The sequence below is a fragment of the Callorhinus ursinus genome, unplaced genomic scaffold (genome assembly GCF_003265705.2).
Source record: "Callorhinus ursinus isolate GAN/ISIS: 27379988/994484 unplaced genomic scaffold, GSC_fseal_2.0 scaffold10, whole genome shotgun sequence".
NCBI lineage: Eukaryota > Metazoa > Chordata > Mammalia > Carnivora > Otariidae > Callorhinus > Callorhinus ursinus.
In genome coordinates this window covers 45292426-45314694 of record NW_027397072.1, presented here as the reverse complement: position 1 = coordinate 45314694, position 22269 = coordinate 45292426, and the positions used below count along the sequence as shown (strand labels likewise).

Below are 22269 nucleotides of genomic sequence, written 5' to 3'. Positions count from 1 at the left end.
GCAGTGTAGACAGATGATTTTCAGAGAGGCCACACCTGGAAAGATTGGCCCAAGGTGATAGAGCACTGAACGGTATCTGCTGAAAGGGGAAGCGAAGTTGCCAAAAAGTCAGAGGTAGAAAAGAATATTGCACCTGAATTCACATCTGTAGCCTCACTTTCCTGAGCAGCTAGGTTTTTTGTAGTTTAATTTGTCAAGAGTGGAGTAGTGGAATTAATTAGGTGGGAGCATTATCTGCGTTCTGTTGATTTCGATTGTATATTCATTCCTATTAAAGTGCAGACTATGGTTTGTCACTATCCAGATTGGTAGGAAAAGTGTGCACAGATTCAATCAATCACATTGTTACAGAGGCCATCCTGGCTGATACACAGCCTCATAGTGAGTGAAATGGTAAGATCCAAAGAGATTCAGATATTTCTGGTACCGTTTTGCCATTTTTAAATTTCAGAATTGTAACAAAAGAGTTTTAACCAATAATATTGTTCAATATGGACAAAAATTATAGCAAGATTTTTTGAGTGATTAAATGAACATTTGCACCTGGGTGCCTCTAAGGGAACATGTGTGAACCCATGCACACATTAACGTTCAGCTAATCCCCTCCTGCACTTGTTGGCCCCACTGATTTTAGTGGTAGCTACATCTTTGTCTCTTGATGTTCGTATCTCTCCTTGTTCTTCACCTGGGATTCTCATGTTGCTCACCTCACTTTGTCATTGGTAGCTGAATTGGCCATTCTTCCCTGCAGCGTCCCTGCCTTTTTTATGTGCATGTGGAGGGCTAAAAATAAGCCTCCTGAAAATAGTTCTGTTGGTGAATTGAAAAAAATAACTCCTCAGCTGAATGATTTGACCCGCTTGATCCATCAGTCTGCCTTGTCATGAAATGTCCACCGTTTTTAGAAATTAATAATCCCTTGAACCAAACATGTAAAAGCCTATTCTGTTTCTCAGTGCTTTCCTCCAGATTTCTATTCTGGGATTTGCCATCTCTTAGGAGGGTTTGCCTGTGCTCTGTTTCTGCCTTCCTGTCACTTCATGCTCTTCCTCATACCCTTACATCACATTTGACCCTTTTACCCCTTTGCTCCTATGGTGCCCGTATCTGTGTTTGGTGTATATATATATATATATATTTTTTTTTTTTTTCTTTTTTTCCTATATTTTCCAATCATGGTGAGAGGAATTACATATCTGACCTTAGGAAACCCAACTTGAGTAGAAAAGGCCTGACTTCCTGGCAGGGTAACTAAGGTATTGTCCCTTAGGAACCAAATCAGTCATGGTAACCAGACTTCATTCCTGCTCAAATTTAAGGGCTTTTTTTACAGCAAAGGTTATTTGCTGCCCTCACCACATAAAAAAAGAACTTTGGAACCATCAGAACCCCTTTCACTTTTCTGTCATAAATACCATGCTAGTCACATTGACACCCTAGAAGAACATGATAATTCTTTTCAACACACATTTATTGCATTTCCCACTGTGCATCTCTTTTCCTCTCAAGGGGAAGTTATGCATACAACTGACTTTGATACCAGTGAGGTTTTCGATAATAGGGTTTTATAATTTTATACTCCAAATTAAGAATCTAAGAGCATTTTACATATGCATAGTTTAGTTCAGCTTCCTTCAATAAGGCAATATAACAATTATTGATTCACTTTTTGGTGGAAAAAAATGGGTGACCGTGTTTATGCCAAGACAGACAATTGCTATTTCAAATCCATTTACTCAATATACAGGTATAAAGTCAGGGTCACAAAAACATGCTTTAAGATAGCAAGATAATTTGTAAAAAGCAAATAAAAGAGAATACAAATTAAAAATTTTTTTTTCAAACTTTATAATCTAAGAATTGTGGACAAATCAGCTTCTGCAAGGATGATGCTGCAGCAGTAATTATGTAACAATTGAAGATTATTTGAAAAAAAGAAAAAAGCTTGCTAGAGTATGCTTTTAACCTCAATGTATCAAAAAGAGGTACCTTTGAGAAATTTATGCTCACTGCATTTCTAACGTCCAAAACTATTATTTGTTCCTTTTTTTATTTTAAGATTTTATTTATTTATTTGACAGAGAGACAGTTAGTGAGAGCAGGAACACAAGCAGGGGGAGTGGGAGAGGGAGAAGCAGGCTTCCTGCTGAGCAGGAAGCCCCATGCACAGTTCGATCCCAGGACCCTGGAATCATGACCAGAGCCAAACGAAGGCAGACTCTTAACGACTGAGGCACCCAGGCACCCCTATTATTATCTCTAATCCCCCACTGTTATTGCTGTTGTTGGGAACTTGAGCAGACGGTTTTGGCTGTTTCAGCCATGGTATTTAGCAGTCATTGGGACTGTTGGAAGCTTCTGGATTAGAATCGTGCTCCGGAATACTGAGGAAGCACAGTGGATGGAAAGACCTGTTGAACGGGGTGAATGGGGAAATTGCAGTGTATGGCCTTGTTACTGAGAAGATTTTGAGAGTTGACACAGCAGTCAGGGCTGGGGGTGGTGGCATTCTGAAGCAGGGGGGAGCACAACTGAACTAAGGAAGCTCAGAAAATGTCATGGGGAGGTGAGGAGTCTGGTGTGGTTGGTACTTAGATCACAGGGGTTCAGAATGTGGTGGGAGAAAAGGTTGGGCGCAGATTACAGAGGTTTTTTCGAATGCTAATCTAAAGGATTGGGCTTCATTTCTATGCAAGGGGAAGCTGTCTAATTAATGTGCTCTAATGTCTGAAGCGTGACATGATGACTGCAAAGAGAGGATCATAACCGGGAGAGGTGGTGGCAGAAAAATCAATTAGGAGGCGCTCGCAAAAAGTCCAGTGAGGCTCTGTGGGGACCGGAACGAGGGCAGAATGCTTGAGAATGGAATAACTTGGAGAAGCAATCTGCTCACATCCAAATCCAGATCAGTAAGGAAAAATCCAGGTTTCTCTTTGGCATGCAAACATCCAGATCATTGCACAGATAAGGGTAAGAAAAGACTAGCTAGGCAGGCACAAGTGCATCAGAAGAGACCTGAGAGCCCGAGGGGACCATATGGTGAATGTGAGTCAGTAGTGTTTTGCTTTTATTAAAAAACAGAACCAACACTATGGGGAAAGATACTAATAGGAGTGAGGCATGCAAAAGGCAAGGGGTAGCCTTTCTGCTCTCTTCGTAATTGTTCAAACTTTACTTTTTTTGTTGACTCTGTTGGCCTTCACATTTCAAGAATGTTTGGAAAGTGGACTTCCTAGAGAAGGCGAGCCCAAATGCTAGAGGTGAGAGAAGGCTTTATTAGGAAAGGCAGAAACAAGGCGGTCTGGAAATGCTACCTTTTACCCCCCCTCCCCTCACCTGAGCTGTGTTTGCCTTTAGTTGTTTCATCCTGTGATCGCATCATGCTTTTATGGACCCTTCAAGCCAGGCAGTATTTGAAAGTCCCTGAGATATGGATTAGAGCTCTCTGTACTCTCCCCATGTCAGTGAACAAGCCTGGTCACAACTACATGGAAATTTTTAGCTCTTCCACTTCGCCAGCTAGTAAATGACAATGTATTTACAGCTCCTGCATAGTGTCACTTCAAGGAAAACTTTTGTGACTGCATAGGCCAGGTCAGGCTTCTTGTCACCACATACTTTGAGAGAACCTTTTTCTTGTAGCACTTATCATAATTAGCAATTGTGTACTCATTTGTGTAATTATTCAAAATGCCTGTCCTCACCACTGGACTGCAACTTACATGAGAACAGAAACTGTGTCTGCTTTTGCTTACTGTTTCCCAGGAGCCTCTATAAATTTTTTTTGTAGGAAATAACAGTTATATCTATAACACAAAAGAGAATGAGTAAGATAAAGAGAATGCAGGAATGCCAGTCAAATCTTTGGGGTAGGTTTGGACCCTTCAAAGGGAGGCAGCATATCTTAGTTTAGGGGTGTGGACTCTGGGCCCAAATCCTGGTTCCACAACCTCATAACTTGGGCAAGTTACGGAACCTCTCTGGGCCTTTGCTATGTCATCTGTAAAATGGAAATGATAATATCACCTCTAAAGGGTCGCTATGAGAATTCAAAACTTGATATTTGTAAAGTGCTTGCAACAGCGCTTGGCAAAGTACGTGCAGTATATGCCCTTAACATAAATAGAAGCGCAGGTGTGCTATGTGAGGTGACCGTCTCCACTTGGAGTATCCTGCCTGTACGTCTCTCCGGCCAAAAGTTTACCAATCTTCATTGTGTTCTTACTGTCAGCTTTTACCCTGGAGTCTCCTAAGGTGGGCCATGAATGCCACTGGCTTACACAGGGTGGTTTTCCATTATTTCCATTATTTTAGTTGATTTACAAGATCGGTGAATTTTTATTTATTCATTTTTAAAGATTTTATTTATTTATTTGACAGAATGAGAGAGCAGGAGAGCACAAACAGTGGAAGTGGCAGAGGGAGAGGGAGAAGCAGGGCCTCTGCCAAGCAGGGAGCCCGATGTGGGGCTCAATCCCAGGACCCTGGGATCATGACCTGAGCTGAAGGCAGTTGCTTAACAGCTACCCAGGCGCCCCAAGATCAGTGAATTTTTAAATAATAGTTACGTATCCCTAACTAGGACGCTAAATAGATGATTTCATTACAGTGAAGCTAAAGTAAATATTTTCGTGGTAAATATATAAGTAAATCAAATGTGACTCAATTTTTTAAAAAATATTAATGAAGTTACTTATAAATTAAAAAAAAAAGATATTTGACTCTATGGGTTTGCTTTGTGTAGTTTCTGGACACCATTCAATTCATCAATGATTTTTTTTTTTCTGAATACTTTTTTAGTATTGACAGTTTTTCCTACTTACCACAGGTTTGACCAAAGAAGCTGTTTCAAGCATCTTAACACTGTCTTAACACTCTCTGGAGAGTAGGAAATTGGTAGCTTTTACTTAATAGCTTTCTGATTGGTGTGATTAAACGTCTAATTTTAACGTTGTATTGGCCAAAGTGTTTTGGTTTTGTTTGCTTGCGATTTGCATTTTGTACCTTGTAAAATGCCCATGAGACAGGGCCTAAAAAGGGACATTTCTTTGTAAGGTTTTATTTATTTTTTTATTTACTTAAAAAATACTTTGTTTATTTGAGAGAGAGAGAGAACAAACAGGGTGGGGGGGAGAGAGCGAGGGAGAAGCAGACTCCCCACTGAGCCACCCAGGCACCCCTTTGTAAGGTTTTAAATCTAAAATTGTAACTATGCTTATGTGTGTGTGCTTTGTCAACATTTTCAACCTTATAAGTTTATGACAAGGATAAACTTATATAGTGGAAGATATGCCTAGTAACAGAGTGGACATATTTACCATCTAGCCCCAATTCTTATGGCTTAGGAGTTGATTAAATAGATAATATAGTGCCTGGTGCTTCAGCTTACTAGAATGGTACTTTTGAGAACATCTGCAATTTGCATTTCCCTAATTTTTATAATTCTTATGGAATATTAGACCTGGTACTCATGGTGATAATTTTTCATAATGCTAGAAAACTAATAATGCTCTTCAACTGAAAGCTTTCTGCCTTCTAATTTCTTTTCCTTCTTTAGCTTTTAAAAACTATGCTTTGTATTTCTACAATTGAAATATGCCTAACCCTTTAGACTGAAAGTACTATAAATTGTGTGAACGTTCTCAGTGCTGTTAGACTTGCCAGGATGACTTGAAGGGTTTTGTTTGTCTGCTGCAATTTCCTAGGGCCAGTATTAGCCCCCATTTTCATCCCCTTGTGTGGGCTATTGTCATCAGTCTTTCGTTGTAGAAAGAAAAGAATTTGTATTACAAAATGTTATGTTATCTGACATTAAAAGGAAAAGGTTCTTCCTAAAATAACTATTCTATCTAGGATTCTTTATGTTAAGAGTTTTGCAAACTTAAGCGCCAAAACTTACTTTTCATTTTTGCATTTCTTATTTGACTTTTTTTGTTCTTGTGAGTTAAAAATAGTGAAATTAAGTTGTACACTTTTGAACAGAATATCTCCTTTTTTTTGTACTTCTTGAGCTTTGGAGCAAAACTCCTAGATTTTAATCTTAGTTCCATTGCTCCCTAGCACTGGGCAGGATTAATAAGCATTAATGAGCCTTAATTTACTTATCTGTAAAATGAGGTATTAATACCAACCTGCGGAGTTATCATAAGAATCAGAGGTAATGCATATAAAATCATACCATAGAACTTGAAACATTATCAATAAATTATTATCTTACCAGTGTTAGAATAGAATGTAGCTGTTTTAGTTTTGGAAATCTTATACATATATACACTTATTTATTCTAATAAGATGATCTCACCATCTCCTAGTAAATTGGTCAAAACTATCAAGAACATTTATATTATAATGTCTTGTTTTTTTTCCATCATGATGCATTTCTGTCCTTAATGTGCCATTGAGAATTTTTTTTCAAAAAATCAGCATATGGAGGAGGTTAGTAAGTTTAAAGAATATCAGAATAAGTTTTATGCATATTCTACTATTTTAAAAATAGAATTCTAATGTTGTTAAAGTTTTCTAATTCCTCCTCAATCATTTATAAATGCACTGTTTGTCTTTAAGGCAATGTTTTCATATACACTTTAGCTTGCAGTGCTAAATGAATTGTCTGAAACTAACCTGGATGTTCTATGAACGATTGAAAAAAGTTGTAGTCACTTTTTAAGTTGATTTTATATTTAAAAAATATTAGATCTCTGGTATCTACTTCTACTATTTAGTTACATATTCATATTTTTCCATTAAAACATTTGTGAAGCTTGCAAAAAACAATAAAAAAAGCCATGATAGCTAAAAAGGACAAAGAAGAGGTCATTATGGGTTGGATATTCTCTAAAGGATCATTATTTTTTTTTAACTTTGAAATGTAAAATCAAATTTCCATTTTAATAACAAAGCATTATTATACCTCCTTCTTAAGAAGACTAATATGCAAATTTTAGTGTTTCCTTAATTAGAATACTTATTGTTCGTAAAGGTTAAGTAGGCATCTGTAGCTGACTAGTTATATAATCAGCAATGGGAAATAAATATTTTTGACTTATTATTTTGACTACCTTGTTTTGACCACTTCAACCTGCCAACTTGTTTTCAACAACTCAGCTACTTCCATCCACCTGGTTAGACCTTTTCTTAATGCATTGCTTTTATACTTGGCTAGCAAATGAAGAGATCATTTTATTGATGACCATATATGAAAATGTGATTATGTAATGGAAATGATTTTATAAGGTACAAAATATTGCAGAACTATCTGGAAATAACACATTGTATGCTTCTCTTTTATCAGGTCCATTCTGTATCTTTATCATAAAATCAAAATCTCATTAACATCAACTTGGAAATATTAAAGAATAAAAAAAGACTACTTAATTTAAATTCCTTGTTTTAAAATATTAAAGTAGAAAAAGACAACTGTTATTCTTGGGTCAGGACAGAGTTTAATAAAACTAGTCAGAAAGATCAGGCTTGGGAATTTTTCCATGGATAGGGTAGTAGTGGAATACATCAGTTGAGTTGTAAGTCACATCCAGAAAAGTCAGCCCATAGCCTCTTGAGCTTAGCAGACATAGCACACAGTCACTTTCTTGGCAGGAGAATGTAAAAATAGGAAATTCCATTTTGTAAGTGAAGTAGTTGAAGCATATTCTTTTGGATAGAAGGAATGGGTCAAAGTTGAATTTATTAATTCCGTCAAGTAGGTGGATTTCTGAGGGTAGAAGGTAACCCTACTAGTTCTTATATTGGATATTACTGCAAGGAGGTCTTCTGTAGCATAGCAGATATAGACAAGTTCCTGTGGTTTTGTTGATAAGCAGGTTCTGATACTTAAAGGACATAGCTAGATTAGTTTCAGTGACTTGGTAGGAATGAATATGTCTTCAGAGCTACTTCATGGCGTTGCTAAGAGGATGGATTTTTCATGGGACCCAGAGTGGAGATGGATGACCTCTTAAATTCTGTGGGTCACACAAGAAAAGTGCTTAGCAGGTATTTAGAGTCCAAGTGGCTTTATAGAAATATTTCCTTGGCATCCGTTGCTAGAGTTCTGGGCTCCCAAGCTTGGATAAGCAGACATCTGAATAGGAAGCAAGTGGCTGTCAATCATAAGACTCTGTCTAAAGGGTATCAGTTTGCTCTTCAGGGAGAAGCCCATTATTGTCCAGTTGGAGCAGAAGGCAATGGTTCTATTTTATTATAACCTGAAGGTGGGAATAGACCAGAGCTATCCAGAAGGAAGGTAACAGGGAAGAGAATTAACTTATATGAGTGCCTACTTGGGAATGTTGGTTTCGTTAAAGTATGTCACTTGATCCTCTCAGTAAAGCTAGGTGGCTAGTAACATCATCCCATGTTAATGAATATTATGATGTTGTATATGCAACACTATAGCTAAGTTTCCATTATAAATTCTTGTTTAAAGTATGTAACACCAATATGAGTCTTATAGACCATGCAGACTCAGGTGTTTTCCTAGTTCCAAATATCTACATGACATATAAACTGAACTTCACAAAATAGCACTGTTGCAGAGAGAGTATGTTAGCCCCCCTACCCAATTCTCACATTCTTTCTTATTTAACCCTTGCAGCTAGTTACGATCATTGACTAAGTTATGTCCAATCAAGTTTGAATTGAGTGATGTGTGCAACCTCCATCCAGGCCCTATGTTTTTTTTGTTGTTGTTGTTTTTAAGATTTTATTTATTTATTTGACAGAGAGAGACACAGCGAGAGAGGGAACACAAGCAGGGGGAGTGGGAGAGGGAGAAGCAGGCTTCCCGAGGAGTAGGGAGCCTGATGCGGGGCTTGATCCCAGGACCCTGGGATCATGACCTGAGCCGAAGGCAGACACTTAACGACTGAGCCACTCAGGCACTCCAGCTCCAGGCCCTGTGTTTAAAGAGGAGAGGCATGCCTCCACTTCCTCTTTTCTGCTACCCGCAAGCTGGGTTGAGTTATGGTAAAGGGATTTAGAGCACACGATGGAAGCTCCCTATTGAAGAAGCCAGAGCAAGAAGATAGACGGAGCCTAGGTCCATGACATAAAGTAGCCCTATCAAGTATGAACTGCTAACATGTCAAGTGTTACATGAGAGAGAGAAAAAAAAAATCTTGTTTAATCCCTTGCTCTGTTGCCTTTTGTCAGGCAGCTGACCTGGTATCCCAACTACACCCATAACCTTAAATATCAATATGCTAAAATGTTAAAATGATGAAAACAACATTTTTCTGTAGTTAGGAATGTCTTTTCTTAAAAGAAACATCAACAGTGTTTTACTGATCCCCAGCAATTAATCTGTACACCCACCAGGGGTTAGGGATCTACCAAGTTACTAATTCCTGATTTAGGCAAAGTGGGGAAACATGTGACTAGAAGTGAAGTACTCAAGCAGGTTTAAATTAGTCTAGGGCAATAATAATGATAGTAATAAACACAGCTAGTAATGATAAAACAGTTAATATGTGTCAGGCACTGATATCCTAAGCCATTTGTCTATTTACTCATTTAATTCTCACAATAATCCTGTGGGACTGTTAGTATCCCATTTAAGAAAGGGGGGTATGTGTAATTCAAGCACAAGAAGCTAAGTAACATGGCCAAGATCACCCAGCTAGTTAAGGGACGGGATGGGGTTCAACCTGGACAGGAAAGCTTAAGGCTGTCCTCTTAACTATTTTCTTTATCATAATAAAGATGTACTGGAGAAGTGGGTGGCAGCTTACACAGGGTTTTGTTTATCATATGTGTACAATTACTAATATATTGCCCAAGTACATGTTTCCATTTGAATGGGACTTTTCCTTCAACTGTCCAATGTTTCCTTTAGGTCCCAAATTAGAGAAAATTAAATTCTCAGGAGCTTTTAAAACCATGTCTCAGAGAGTAGCGCTCTGTGACCTAAAACAACTTAGTGTTGTTTCCTAGCATAGCAATGTTTCCTAGTAAGTTGTATCCAGCCTTTCTTGACTTTAGAATAGACAAGTATCTTTTTAAAAATATTAAAAATTGTATCCAAAGTATTATTTTAGTCATACTGAATAAACTAAAAAAAAAATCACTAAATTGTACACCTGAAACTAATATTACACCATATGTTAACGAACTGGAATTTAAAAATGAAAAACAACAAAAAAAATAAACTTCCTTTTAATCTCTTTATTTACTAAATCTCTTGTGCTCATTTATCTATAGATGCTCTATCAATTCTTGTACAAATGCAAATATATTGAAAATGAATACTAAAGGTAGGGTAAATGTGTATCTCTGATTGCTTCACATTTTCTTGCTGCTGACCAAAATGTGGTTTAGAGCAGACACATATAATAGATTAAAACCTATTAAGTGTCCGAAAGGGGTAACAGTTAAGTAAACAATTGCATATTAAGTCATTGGAGTGTTACTTCCCAACTTTTGTTACAAGAACTGTATACAATACTTAACCTTCTCAGCAACAACACTCCCTACATTTTTATTTATTTATCTTTTTGAAAAAGATAAAAGCTGGACCAGCTCAACAGCAATTTGCTTACCTAATGGTTTCTTCTCAGGCAATTACTTTTGTAGGAATTTAAGGAATTTTTGAAAAGAAGAAACTCTGACCTATTTGTGTACTGAAATGTAGTGTGTGTGTGTGTGTGTGTGTGTGTGTGTGTGTGTGTGTGTGTCTCCAGAACCAGTTCTCTAGTGTTCAGTTGGGGTAATAGCATGATTTTAAATATTTCTACATAGATGAAATTCACAGAGCTTCTCTCTAGAGTGATTTATTTGATGCAACATAAAGTTATTGCTCTTGGTGACAAATTTTTAGATTCATTATATTAATAAGTGTTTTCTCCAATATGGCTCTTCTGATAGCTAATGAGTTTGAAGCCATTAACAAGAATAATAAGTAGGGAATTCTGGTTGAAGGTAATTCCACATTGATTGCATTTATAGGGCCCTTTCAATATACATTCTTTGATAATTAATAAGGTTATTCTTTTGGATGAAGTCTTCCCAGCATTGACAACGTTTGTATAGTTGCTCTCTATATGAATTTTTGTATGCAAAATAAAGTCAGGACTCTGGCTGAAGAATTATCTACAACCTTGGCATTTATATGATTTCTCTCCAGCTTGGGTTCTTTGATGTGAAAAAAGTGAGGGTTTCAACTATTTTTCACAGTCTTTACACTTATATGGTTTCATACAGTTGTGAATTCTCCAATGCATAATGCAATGAAATCTCTGGCTCAAGATTTCCCACATTCATTACATTCGTAGGAACTCTCTCTTATATGAGTTCTCTGATACATAATGAACATAATGTTCTGTCTGAAAGAATTTCCACAATTAGGACTTTCATAAGGTTTCTCTCTGGTATGAGTTATGTCTCATAAGCCTATAGCCATGAAAAGAAGGCTTTTTCCATATTGATTATAGGTGGGCAGTTTGTCTCCAGCATGAGTTCTCCAATATGCAAAAAAAAGCAATTGAAGCAGTTAAAGTCTTTCTACATATTTCTACATTCTTTACATTCATATTTTCCTCACTAATGTGATTTATGTGATGTTAATATTGTGAGAACTCCCGCTACATATTCTTTACATTTGTGAGGTTTTCCTTTTTATTTATATTCTTAGATGTACCAAAGGATGTACTATGAGTAAGAGAGTTTAATCACTATCATTTGTAGAGTTTATCTCCTGTTCTTGCAAACTGACTAAAGTGAATGTTCCAATAAAAGATTTGATTACATTTGTTACTCTTATTTTCATCACCTCCCTGATGTCCAGTGAAGTAAATTTATTTAACTATTTAAACTTTTAACACATATGTCTTATTTACAGAGCAACTCCTCAAACATTAGCTGAACAGGAAGGATATGATCCCCTCAATAGTCACCATTTCCACAGATTTTCTCCTAAATAAGTACCTACTTTTGGGTGAATGCAGTTTGCCTCAAATGTCTCTCCTCATTTTCCTGATAATTGTCCATCTGGCCTTTACATTTCCAGATTCCTAATGACAGTTACTTAGAAATATTTCTTACCATTTCTTCCATTTTAATATCATAGAATTATTTATCTTCAGAAATGCTGTTTTTGGAAATTGATGATTTAATTTCAACTGCAGTCTCTGAATCTGACCAGGTGTCTTGGTGAATTCCTTTCTCTACCAGCCCTGGCTATTTAGCCTTTAACAACTAGAGGATTTACATTCGTTTGGAAAGTTGATGCCTTGAGGAAACCGGGTTCTTATTTTTTTCAAGCATTGCAATTTTTATGCAATCTGCTGAGCAGTATAAAGCTGCTTTTACTCCTCCTTGGTGTAGTTTACAACCACATCCTTGAAGCTTACCGATGTCTGGAACTGGAGAGTTAGTAACTCAGCTTCCATTCCCTCTTCTTTCTTGATGGTGATTTTTTTTTAATTTAATTTAATTTTACTGTGTTATATTATTCCCCATACGGTACACTTGATGGTGATTTCTTGAGTAAGTGGAGAGACCTGAGAATGCTGTACTTCCTTGCTGAGCCAGATGCATTTTGGTTTGGCTGCCCCCACAGTGCCTTCACTTTGACCTGCTCACAGGTACATGGGCCAGCTGCTGCAGCCTTCTCCATATAACCCCCAACCCCCACTCTCACTCTCAGGCACTTGGGCTGACCCGTGCCCAGTGCTGCCAACCTGCATAGGAATGTCTTCTATTTTATTTTATTTTATTTTTTTAAGATTGTATTTATTTGAGAGAGAAAGAGAGAGCCAGTATGAGCAGGGGGAGAAGCAGAAGGAGAGGGAGAAGCAGAAGGAGAGGGAGAAGCAGGCTCCCCAATGAGCAGGGAGTCCGACTCAGGACTCGATCCCAGGACCCTGAGATCATGACCTGAGCTGAAGGCAGACGCTTAACCAACTGAGCCACCCAGGTGCCCCTAGGAATGTCCTTTAAAGAAAAAACTGTTCATTCTGATGAAGATCTGCTATACAATAAGGATTATGTCGCCATAGGTCATGTAAAATATACTAATATTTCAGAACTCAAACTACTTCTTACCTATTCATAAAGTAAGGTAAGACTAAATTCTATCCTACTGATTTTAAACTTTTGTCTATGTTTCAGTTTATTAAAAAAAATAAGATATTAGAATATAAGGATTAGAAACCTGGTTTGGCCAGCAGAGTGTTTTTTAAAGCAATAGAACTTACATATGTTTGGTGGACCTTTTTTGTCCAGTTCCTGTGGTTTCATAACTACCATACCATTTTTCAAAAGTTTTTGTAAGTATGGAATATGCTTCCATTAGAACTTAAAGCATTTTGTTTCTTTTTTACTCATCTGGTCTAATTAACTTGATTTCATTGACTTAGTGACAAATGCCATGTCTTTCAGAACATCCGGGAGGTTCAGATCCCCTCACACTTTAATATGATAGAAGATAAGAGAGTTAACATAAATGTAGTGCAAGACCATAAACTTACACTGTTTTCCTTCCCATGTATGAATGGCTTCTGAACATACTTTCCATACAGAGTTAGGAAAGGATCTATTAACCACCTCAGTGGCTGTGTATGTCAGGCTGTGTTCATCTGTTCTAGTAAAAATACCATGCCTGACACTGTGGCTGCAATTGGAGTTACATCTTGGTCAAGTTTGTGGTAATTTACTGTCATCTTTCAAGACCCGTATAGTTTTTGTAGAGGCCAGACTGATGAATTAAATGGGGATATGATGGAGGTTGCCACCCCTGGATCCTTTAGATCTTTAAGTTTTTCACTAATACCTGCTATTCCCCCTGTTAGCAGATACTGTTGACCTTCCCTTCTCTGGTACTTTTATCTTAAAGGACAATGAGCCAAACTGGGAGTTCTGCTATCTATAAATATGTTCTTTTCAATTATACTTTCAGGGACCAGTAAATGACCCCTGACTGGATACACAGACCCAGTGGGCCCATGTGAAGCAGACTTGGCTGCAACTCTATTTATTACCTAACTCCCATATACCCACACTCTAGTTGGGAGTGGGGAATGGGGGGTTCATAATGATCTTTTGAATCCCTAGATATCAATGTCAGTTCATACTCTGTGTCTAAAATTTCTCAAAGCATCTAGTTTTCCCCTTTCTATACTGCATGATTGACTGATTCTCACCTGATCCCACTGGGAGTGCTGAAGTTTGAAAGGCTCCTCAGAGTTGCTGTATTTGAGGTAAAAGGATAAGATCTTTAGACCCCTGGATGGACTACTCACTGGTTGCAGTCTTCCCCTGGGAGAAAGGCATAACTGTGGCAAGGCATCCTACTTCAGTCAAAGGCAGTTTTCAGAGAAGGACTCAGATGTAAGCCAACAATACACATCTCTCCTGGTAGCTGGAGAAATTGAGTCGTTTGGTACTGAAAAGGGGATCTAGGCAACATACCCCAGCATCCACTCTAAAACCATAACCCAATTGTGATAGCAGAATGTTATGAAATATAAGTAAAGAAATAAGGTAGGTGAGAAGGCCCAATATCAAAATGTTCAAACATAGCCCCTGTAGTATCACCATAACATCACTGAGTGCAGCATCCCTCCATCCAGCCGTCCATCCATCCAGGCAGCCATCTATCCAGCCAGCCAGCCAGCCAGCTAGCAACTCTATACCAAATCCTACACATTGTGAGCAAGGTTTGGGATATTAGCATTGTTTGGATCCTGACTGTTTCTGGGAACTCTGAGAAGTACTTTTAGTCCTTACAACATGAATAAAATGAAGCATATTCAGGTAAACTAATTTTCCCACAGTCAGTAGCCTACTAAGTGGGAAAGTGACCACTGGAACCCAACTCTGCCTCTAGATACTTCTGTGCCCTTCCTACTAAACCTACAGTCCTTTATAGAGAATATCACCATAGATTTATTGCCTAAAAAGTGGAGTACATTGGACCTGTGATAATGAGATGATTCAAGTCAATGAAAGTCAATGAGGGACATTTAAATGAATCGAAATTATTACTTTAGGAAATGAGAGAAATGTAACTTGCTCTTATAGCTGTGTCTCTTTTAATATGTATCTGCAAATAGATTCTGGATGTTGAATGGTTATGTCTGATCTGCTGTCTTATTCTTCAATGTGTCATACTATTAATATAAAGCTTATGCTAGATTCAGCAAAGGCGGATGGGAATTGCTTGTCACTCATATGCTGGCCCTTCTTCATAAACATTAATGCCTGATGGTATACAAAACTTTGTTTTAGTGGCTGAGAATACATATTGGAAACAACATTAATGGCTTCCTAGATGTTGAAATAAAATGACTTTGCAGTGTCATTTGAGGAAAACCATTCAATATTAGTTTGGATTTATTGTTGGAAATATCTCCTTTAAAACTGTTTGCGGGAGGGCATTTGTGTGGCTCAGTCAGTTAAGCACCTACCTTCGGCTCAGGTCATGATCCCAGGGTCCTGGAATTGAGTCTTGTATGGGGTTCCCTGCTCAGTGGGGAGTCTGCTTTTCCCTCTGCCCCCCACCCCTCATTCGTTCTCTCACTCTCTCTCGCAAAAATAAATAAATAAAAAATCTTAAAAAAAAAAGACTGGGGAAAAAGTATGTATGGAGATCCTTAACATAATGAGAGGGCATATAGCTACATAATACTAAAATCTAATTTTGTGCACTGTACTGCAGAGAACACTGATATCAGCCCAGGGATGATTCTAGATGTTACCTTCTAGTGAGACTGACACATTTAATTATTCAGGTAGTTTTGACATACCCATTGCCAGAACCAAATAGCCCAGTGGTTCTGCATCCAACTTCTGTTAAATTGTTGAGGTTCCTATATGAATGCCTCTATAAAAAGTAAAAAAATAGGTCATTAGGTCAAGAGACTCAAGTTACCTCATACAAAGCACTAGCTTGTGCTAGACATTCTGTTTATCTAAATTAATCCTCTTCTCAAAACAGCCCCACAAAAATCGGGGTTTTCTTACTTCATAACTGATGAAAATGGTGATAATTCTATGGTCTTGCTTTTCTTCACCTTTCTGTTTTCTTTCTTTTTGACTTTGCCTTCATTTGTCCAGAAGAGGCATAAAACAAAATCCAAAGGGCAAATAGAAATTAAACCTATTGTTATTTACTATCAGAATGTTCTAAAGACCATTTAGAAATTGTATCATTGCATTTGCTCATTTTAGAGATGAAAACCAAAAAAGCCAGGAGAGGCTGAGGTCCAGTGTCACCAGCTGGTTGCTAGTGTGGTAGAGGTTGGAGCAGATCTGACTGTAGTATGTTGCTCTTTGCCTTAATGCCCATTCCTTTGTGAATCTTAGTTTTGTATGCAAATTTGACTGTAGGTGACATAGTTCTTTAACCCATGGAGGTGACCAGAAAAAACAAAATAAAACAGAACTGTTCCTGTCTCTTTTCTTCCTTTTCAGCAAATCTCCTTTTGCTTTTTCAAAAGCAACATGTGAAAACTGTTGCATAGAGCATACTTTGGGGTACAGAGTAGCCGAGAAAACACCTAGCCGCTTGCACTCTGGGCCTCTCCCTCAGAATGGAGAGGTATTCAGGGCTAGGAGGGAAAGGGGATGGTGGAAGTGGCATCACACTAAACAATGAAAGAGATTTTTACTTCAAAAGCTCCCATTCATGTTGGAAGTTTCAGTAATCAATCTGGGTTTATTACTATAATTTATTCTCTAATTAAAGGAAGCAATCAATCACCTCATTGAAAGAATTTTTGTTTTAGCATTTCAACTGTTTTATTTTATTTGAATTGTTCCTGAATATATACTTTTATTCTCAAAGGCTATTAAAATATTTCTTTTCATGTAAGAAACAGATTTATATCAAACCGTATTCTATGTCATGGATAGAATTCTGACTAAAGCATTGACTTTCTTATTCTTAGTACTATGTTATTTTCACTTGGCAACAATATTTCACATTAGGTTTTGCCAAGGTCAACTAATACAATAATTACTCAGAAGAGAAGAGAAAAGCTCATACTTTAAACACAACTCACTGTGTTATCCACTGACCTTGGCTAAAGAAAAGAGTCTGTGCAGCTTCTATCAAAGACAGAGCTCAGTAAGTAAACAGCTGTGAAAAATGTAAATATTTCATTGGCAATTTTCTGAATTTAATTTCTCATTGAATTTTTTTAAGATTTTATTTATTTATTTGAGAGAGAGAGAGAGAATGAGAGAGAGAACATGAGAGGGGGGAGGGTCAGAGGGAGAAGCAGACTCCCTGCTGAGCAGGGAGCGCGATGTGGGGCTCAATCCCGGGACTCCAGGATCATGACCTGAGCCGAAGGCAGTCGCTTAACCAACTGAGCCACCCAGGTGCCCCAATTTTTCATTGAATTTTAAGAAATTCACTTTCTCTGACACATTTTTGGTTCTATAAATTGGCCCATTACAATGTTTGCAAAGATCTCTTTTTTTTAAATCTAATTATTAAAACAAATTAGCCTCAAGTTTCAAAGAGAATAGGCTAGAGCCCTTTCTTGTATTCTAATTTACCATTGCTTTCTTTTTCTGATTAAGTAGTGCATTGTCCTTTATATAAATAGAAGATTCTACTGACTCATCATTCACAGAACAGGTTTTAGGAGTTATTTTTCTAGCAGTAATGATAGGTGCTATAGTCTGAATGTTTGTGACCTGCCAAAATTCATATATTAAAGTACTCTAATGCCTGATGTGATGTATTAAGAGGTGGGGCCTTTGGAAGGTGACCAGGTCATGAGGGCAGAGCCCTCATGAATGGGATTAATGACTTTATAAAAGAGGTCCCAGAGAGCTAGCTCACAGTTTCCATCATGTGAGGACACAGGAAAAAGTCAGCAGTTTGCAACTTGCAAGAGGGCCCTTACCAGCCCTCTGACATCCTGCTGACACATTGATCTCAGACTTCTAGCCTTCAAATATGGGAGAAATAAAATTCTGTTGTTTATAAGCTACTCAGTCTGTGGTATTTTCTTATAGTAGCCTGAACAGACTGAAACAATAGATTTAGATTGAGCTGTCCTGATTCTCTTGTTTAATGTGTCTTGCCCCCACTGACAAGGTTTTATGCATATGCTTGGGAATCGGGCAGGGTTATAGAGGAGCCCATGGGTGACAATCAGGGATTTTCTTCCATATAATTCTGTCTGGTTCATAGAAGATTTGTAGAGGCAACCATGTACCTACCCCAACTAGCACTTTTATTCACTATATCTGAAAAGTAGAAAACAGGCTGCCTTTTTGGTCTATGGCACCTTCAAACATATGTGATGATGATGGCTTCTCGTAGTGCTTAAATTGGAACCAGTCCATTGGTATATTCCTGGTTATATTGCAATGCACAAGCTGGGCATTCAAATGATGTGTTATGAGTATGTATTTGAAGGTCCCTAGTGCTTGGCATGATACCCTACCTACTTGCCAAAGGAAGCCAAGTACTAATATCCCTTGTTTGCTTCCATAAAATATACTACAGTGAAATGGGATTTGAAGTGAGGCAAACCTAGCTTTAAATACTGACTCCCCTAATTTTGTTAATTATGTAACTTCTGTCTGAGTTTCAGTTTTTAGATCTGGAAACTGGGGATTATGTTTATCTCATAGGTTGATTTTAAGGATTAAATTACAAAGCATTGTTGGGAAATGTTCATTTTTGTTAGAGGCAGTCAGTGAAAGTTTTCTTGGCTTACCCACTCTATACGTATATAAAATAAAATCAGAAAGAACTTCGTGAGTCCCCAGATTTACCTCTCTCTGTCTTCTGGGTTAAGTCACCCTACCTGGATGCAATCTATCTGATTCTTAAAGCTCTATAGCCTTTTCAGCCAGACTACCTTAGAATCTAACAGCGCTCAATAGTCCAGGAGCTCTTCCTCATAACTAACCTAAATCTCTGCCGCTGCTGAATTTAAGCTCATTTTTCCTTGCCCTGTCCTGGGTGGAAATACAGAATAGGTAATTTTTATGTTGATTATGTTCATGGTAATCCTGGATATATAAATTTAAATATTGACTGAATTAGTCTTGAGTGTTTTTTTTCTTTATAACCTGAAATCTTTGCCTGTGGAAAGAGGTCAGGGCCTCAGGTGTCCCTCTTAATTCTGATATAAGTGTTTATCTTCTTGCCAAATATTGTCCTTGGTGATTATCAGTGAGAAGCACTTTGTTTCAGAAACTGGGAACAGAATGTGATTACGTGAGCTCTGAATGTTGGAATTTCAGCCAATATCTATGAGAGGTCTTGGAGAAACTAGTACCAATGCATATTTGAACATTAAATGTAATTCACTTTTAAGGTTACCTTAATTTACAAAAATGACCTGTGCTTATAATTTGTCTGTTTATTTTGAAATTCATTGCCTTTCTAATGGTCTCATTTGCATTCTATTACTAAATTCGAACCACTTACTCCCTGGGTATGGCAGACTCTTAGGGAACATTTTAAGCCCCTGAAAACTTACGTTAAGTTCTTTAGTTCTAGCTTTCTTTTTGCCTTCAAAACAATGGCTTTGCTTATGGTGTTATATTCTGTATGAAGTAGTGTGGCTATAAAATCCATCATATAATTTCTTTCTTTTTACCCAAGGTTCATATGTATGCGCTGCCTCTGTGTCTATGTAGGATTGGCTTCCTCAAATGGCATTCACACATATTAGGTGTTATGTTACCACTGTGGTCCTAAACCTAATTAAGTGAAAACTTTTAGTTCAGTAGAATTACCTGTTTAGCTGTGCATAGGATTTTCCTGGAGAGGTTTAGGCTTAATTTTGTTTCGTTTTGTGTTAAAATGTGATGCTCACTTCACAGCATTGCACATAATCTCCAGAGTGTTTACATATCTGGATATACACATATATAAACATTCACACAGAGGAACTCCCACATTTCAGACCAGAATATAGTTATTAGCATATTCTAGTTCTGTATAGATTTTCTCAAGAAAGTTAGGTAATATTCTTGGTATGTTTAGGTAGTTTCCTAGGCTAGTAAAAGCATAGTTCACAATTAAACAGGCACATAAATTGTTGTCAACTTACCACTAGACGTGGCACTACTATGCAGACTGATTTAGCCATTTAGTGATGAGAAATGATTATGTCCAATTATTAATAACTTAAACAGTTTTCCTTTTATACTGATAATGTCATCTTAGTGAACTTTTTCTCATCAGATAAATCTCCTAATAGGTACCAGAATTCAGGTTTTATGTACATGTTATCTATCTATGTACCAAGTTATCTATCTGTGTTCATTAATTAAACATGTATTTGTGGTGTATGGTAGGTTCTGTGAGGATTCATTGAAAGATGCATTATTCAGATAGTCACTGAAATATGTAATAAGTAGAAAAGATATCAAATATAAGATCACTATTTTATAGGGTAGAAGGCACTCAGTTCCACCTAGGTCAGAGTAACAGGAAGAACTCATTTCCTGTGTGGGGAATTGGTGTAGTTCAGACACAGAAGATGACAAGGATTTGGGCCCAAGAAAATGGGATCGTACTGGGAGACGTGCTAGCCAGAGAGCAAACTGAAAGCCAAAATTTATGACAAAAAGATGCAGAGTTTTTATAGAAAACTTGGGAACTGTTCATTTTGATTGGAACCCTGGTAATGGGGGTAAATAAAGGTGCAGCCTGACAGTGGAGGCTTTGAATGTCAAGAGAAGGAGAAAATTAGATTCAATTGTAGATCCTTTATTTAGCATGTTAGATGCATTTAATAGATGCCTGTGTTCGTCACCTCCACTCTTACTGTCTCCTCCCAACTCCACGTCTCTCTTTGGACAGCTCTAGATTGTTTGTTTCTCAAAGGTTTAATCCTTGGTTTTCATATACTCACTGACTATTATTGTCGATGCTGAAATGGATTTTGATGAATGAATGTTGAATAATTAAGATTGAACTTGACTCTGTAGGTAGTAGAGAGGTAGCTCATATTTTAGGGTAGTATTTGGGAAGTTACACTTTGGGAAATTATACCTGGCATTATTGTGGGTGAGAAGAAACATTGAGAAGAACTGATCTTGGAGTTAGAATGTCAGAGATTTTTCCCTAGCATATGTCATTGATTTCTACATCTGACTTTATGCTAATCCACCGGAAACTTATCAATCTAACTGACTTCTTGGCCTTACTCTGAGATTATGATTTGGAGGGTGTGGGGTAGTGCCAACAATCTGGATTTTGATTGTGACATTTTGCCAGGTCTGAGAACCATTGATGTAAGTGAGATACAGTGAGAGCCTGGCCTCAAGGGAGGCATTCAGGAAATGTTACAGAGATATAGTTGAATAAACTTGGGAACAAATTCTTTTCTTAATAGTAGGGAAGAATCAAACCTGACACCAGGCTTTCAAACCTGATGCTGAGAGGATGGAGATGCCATCATGAAGTAGTGATGTTTAATGGTTGTTGACAGAGATGATTAATTGCACTTTGGATGGATGGAGGGGGTGGGTAGGAGGACATGCAGCATCTCAGTCCAGCAGAGGATTCCAAGGTTGTTTGGAGAGAGGGCAGCACAGAACTGGGAATAAAAGCTTTAAAGTTGATTATTATAAAAGAGGATATAATAATAGTGGTTGTGATGATGATGAAAATAAATAACACTAATCATTGCAAAAAAAACCCTACCATTTATGTGTCAGTCCACTGCTAAAACATTTACATACACTATCTCATGTCATTCTTACAAAAACCCTGGGAGATCTCCAATTTGCAGGAAAAAAAGAAGTGGGACTCTGAGAAGTTAGTTTGCTAGTGATCGAACAACTAGTGAATGTGTGGTATGTATACTTTGATGACTCGTGTCTGTCTCACTATTTCAAGAAAACTTTTGTGCCTTGGGACAGAACAGTAGATAGAGATCAGTTACAGAATTTACTTTATTGAAAGAGAAAATGACAACTTGGAGAAAGTGGCATTTTTTAAAAGTATCAAATGCTTCAGAGAAGTACATTTGTATCAGAACTTGGGAAAATATACTGGCTTTGGCAATTTGGAGGTCATTAGCAAACTCTGAGGTTAAAATTTCAGTGAAATGGAGATGAAAGAAGACAAATTACTAGTTTAGAAGTATATCCTCAGAGACCATGAAAGGTTGAATGTAGCAGCTCTATTAGCAGTTTGGTGGTTATGGAAAAGTACGAAGAGGGACCCATTTGTGAATGTTCAGGGTGAAAATGTCTACACACTTTAAAGCATAGAAATAGACTTGGAAGAATCTGGTTGTTACATAACTGTAAAAGTGTCATCAAACTTGGCTTTAATTCAGGTTGCTG

General features: G+C 37.5%; 1 protein-coding gene across 3 annotated transcripts in view; it reads left to right on the top strand.

The window, feature by feature from the left end:
- CTNNA2 (catenin alpha 2) overlaps window positions 1-22269 on the top strand; it is a 1073854-nt gene that overhangs the window by 23030 nt on the left and 1028555 nt on the right. Inside the window, exon 1 of one of the 3 annotated variants that reach the window (XM_073897474.1) lies at window positions 17042-17062. The exons of the other annotated variants lie outside the window; for them this stretch is intronic. The gene's annotated coding sequence lies outside the window, so the exon portion shown is untranslated. Of the gene's footprint in view, window positions 1-17041; window positions 17063-22269 lie in introns of those variants that run through there. 3 annotated transcript variants of the gene reach the window in all.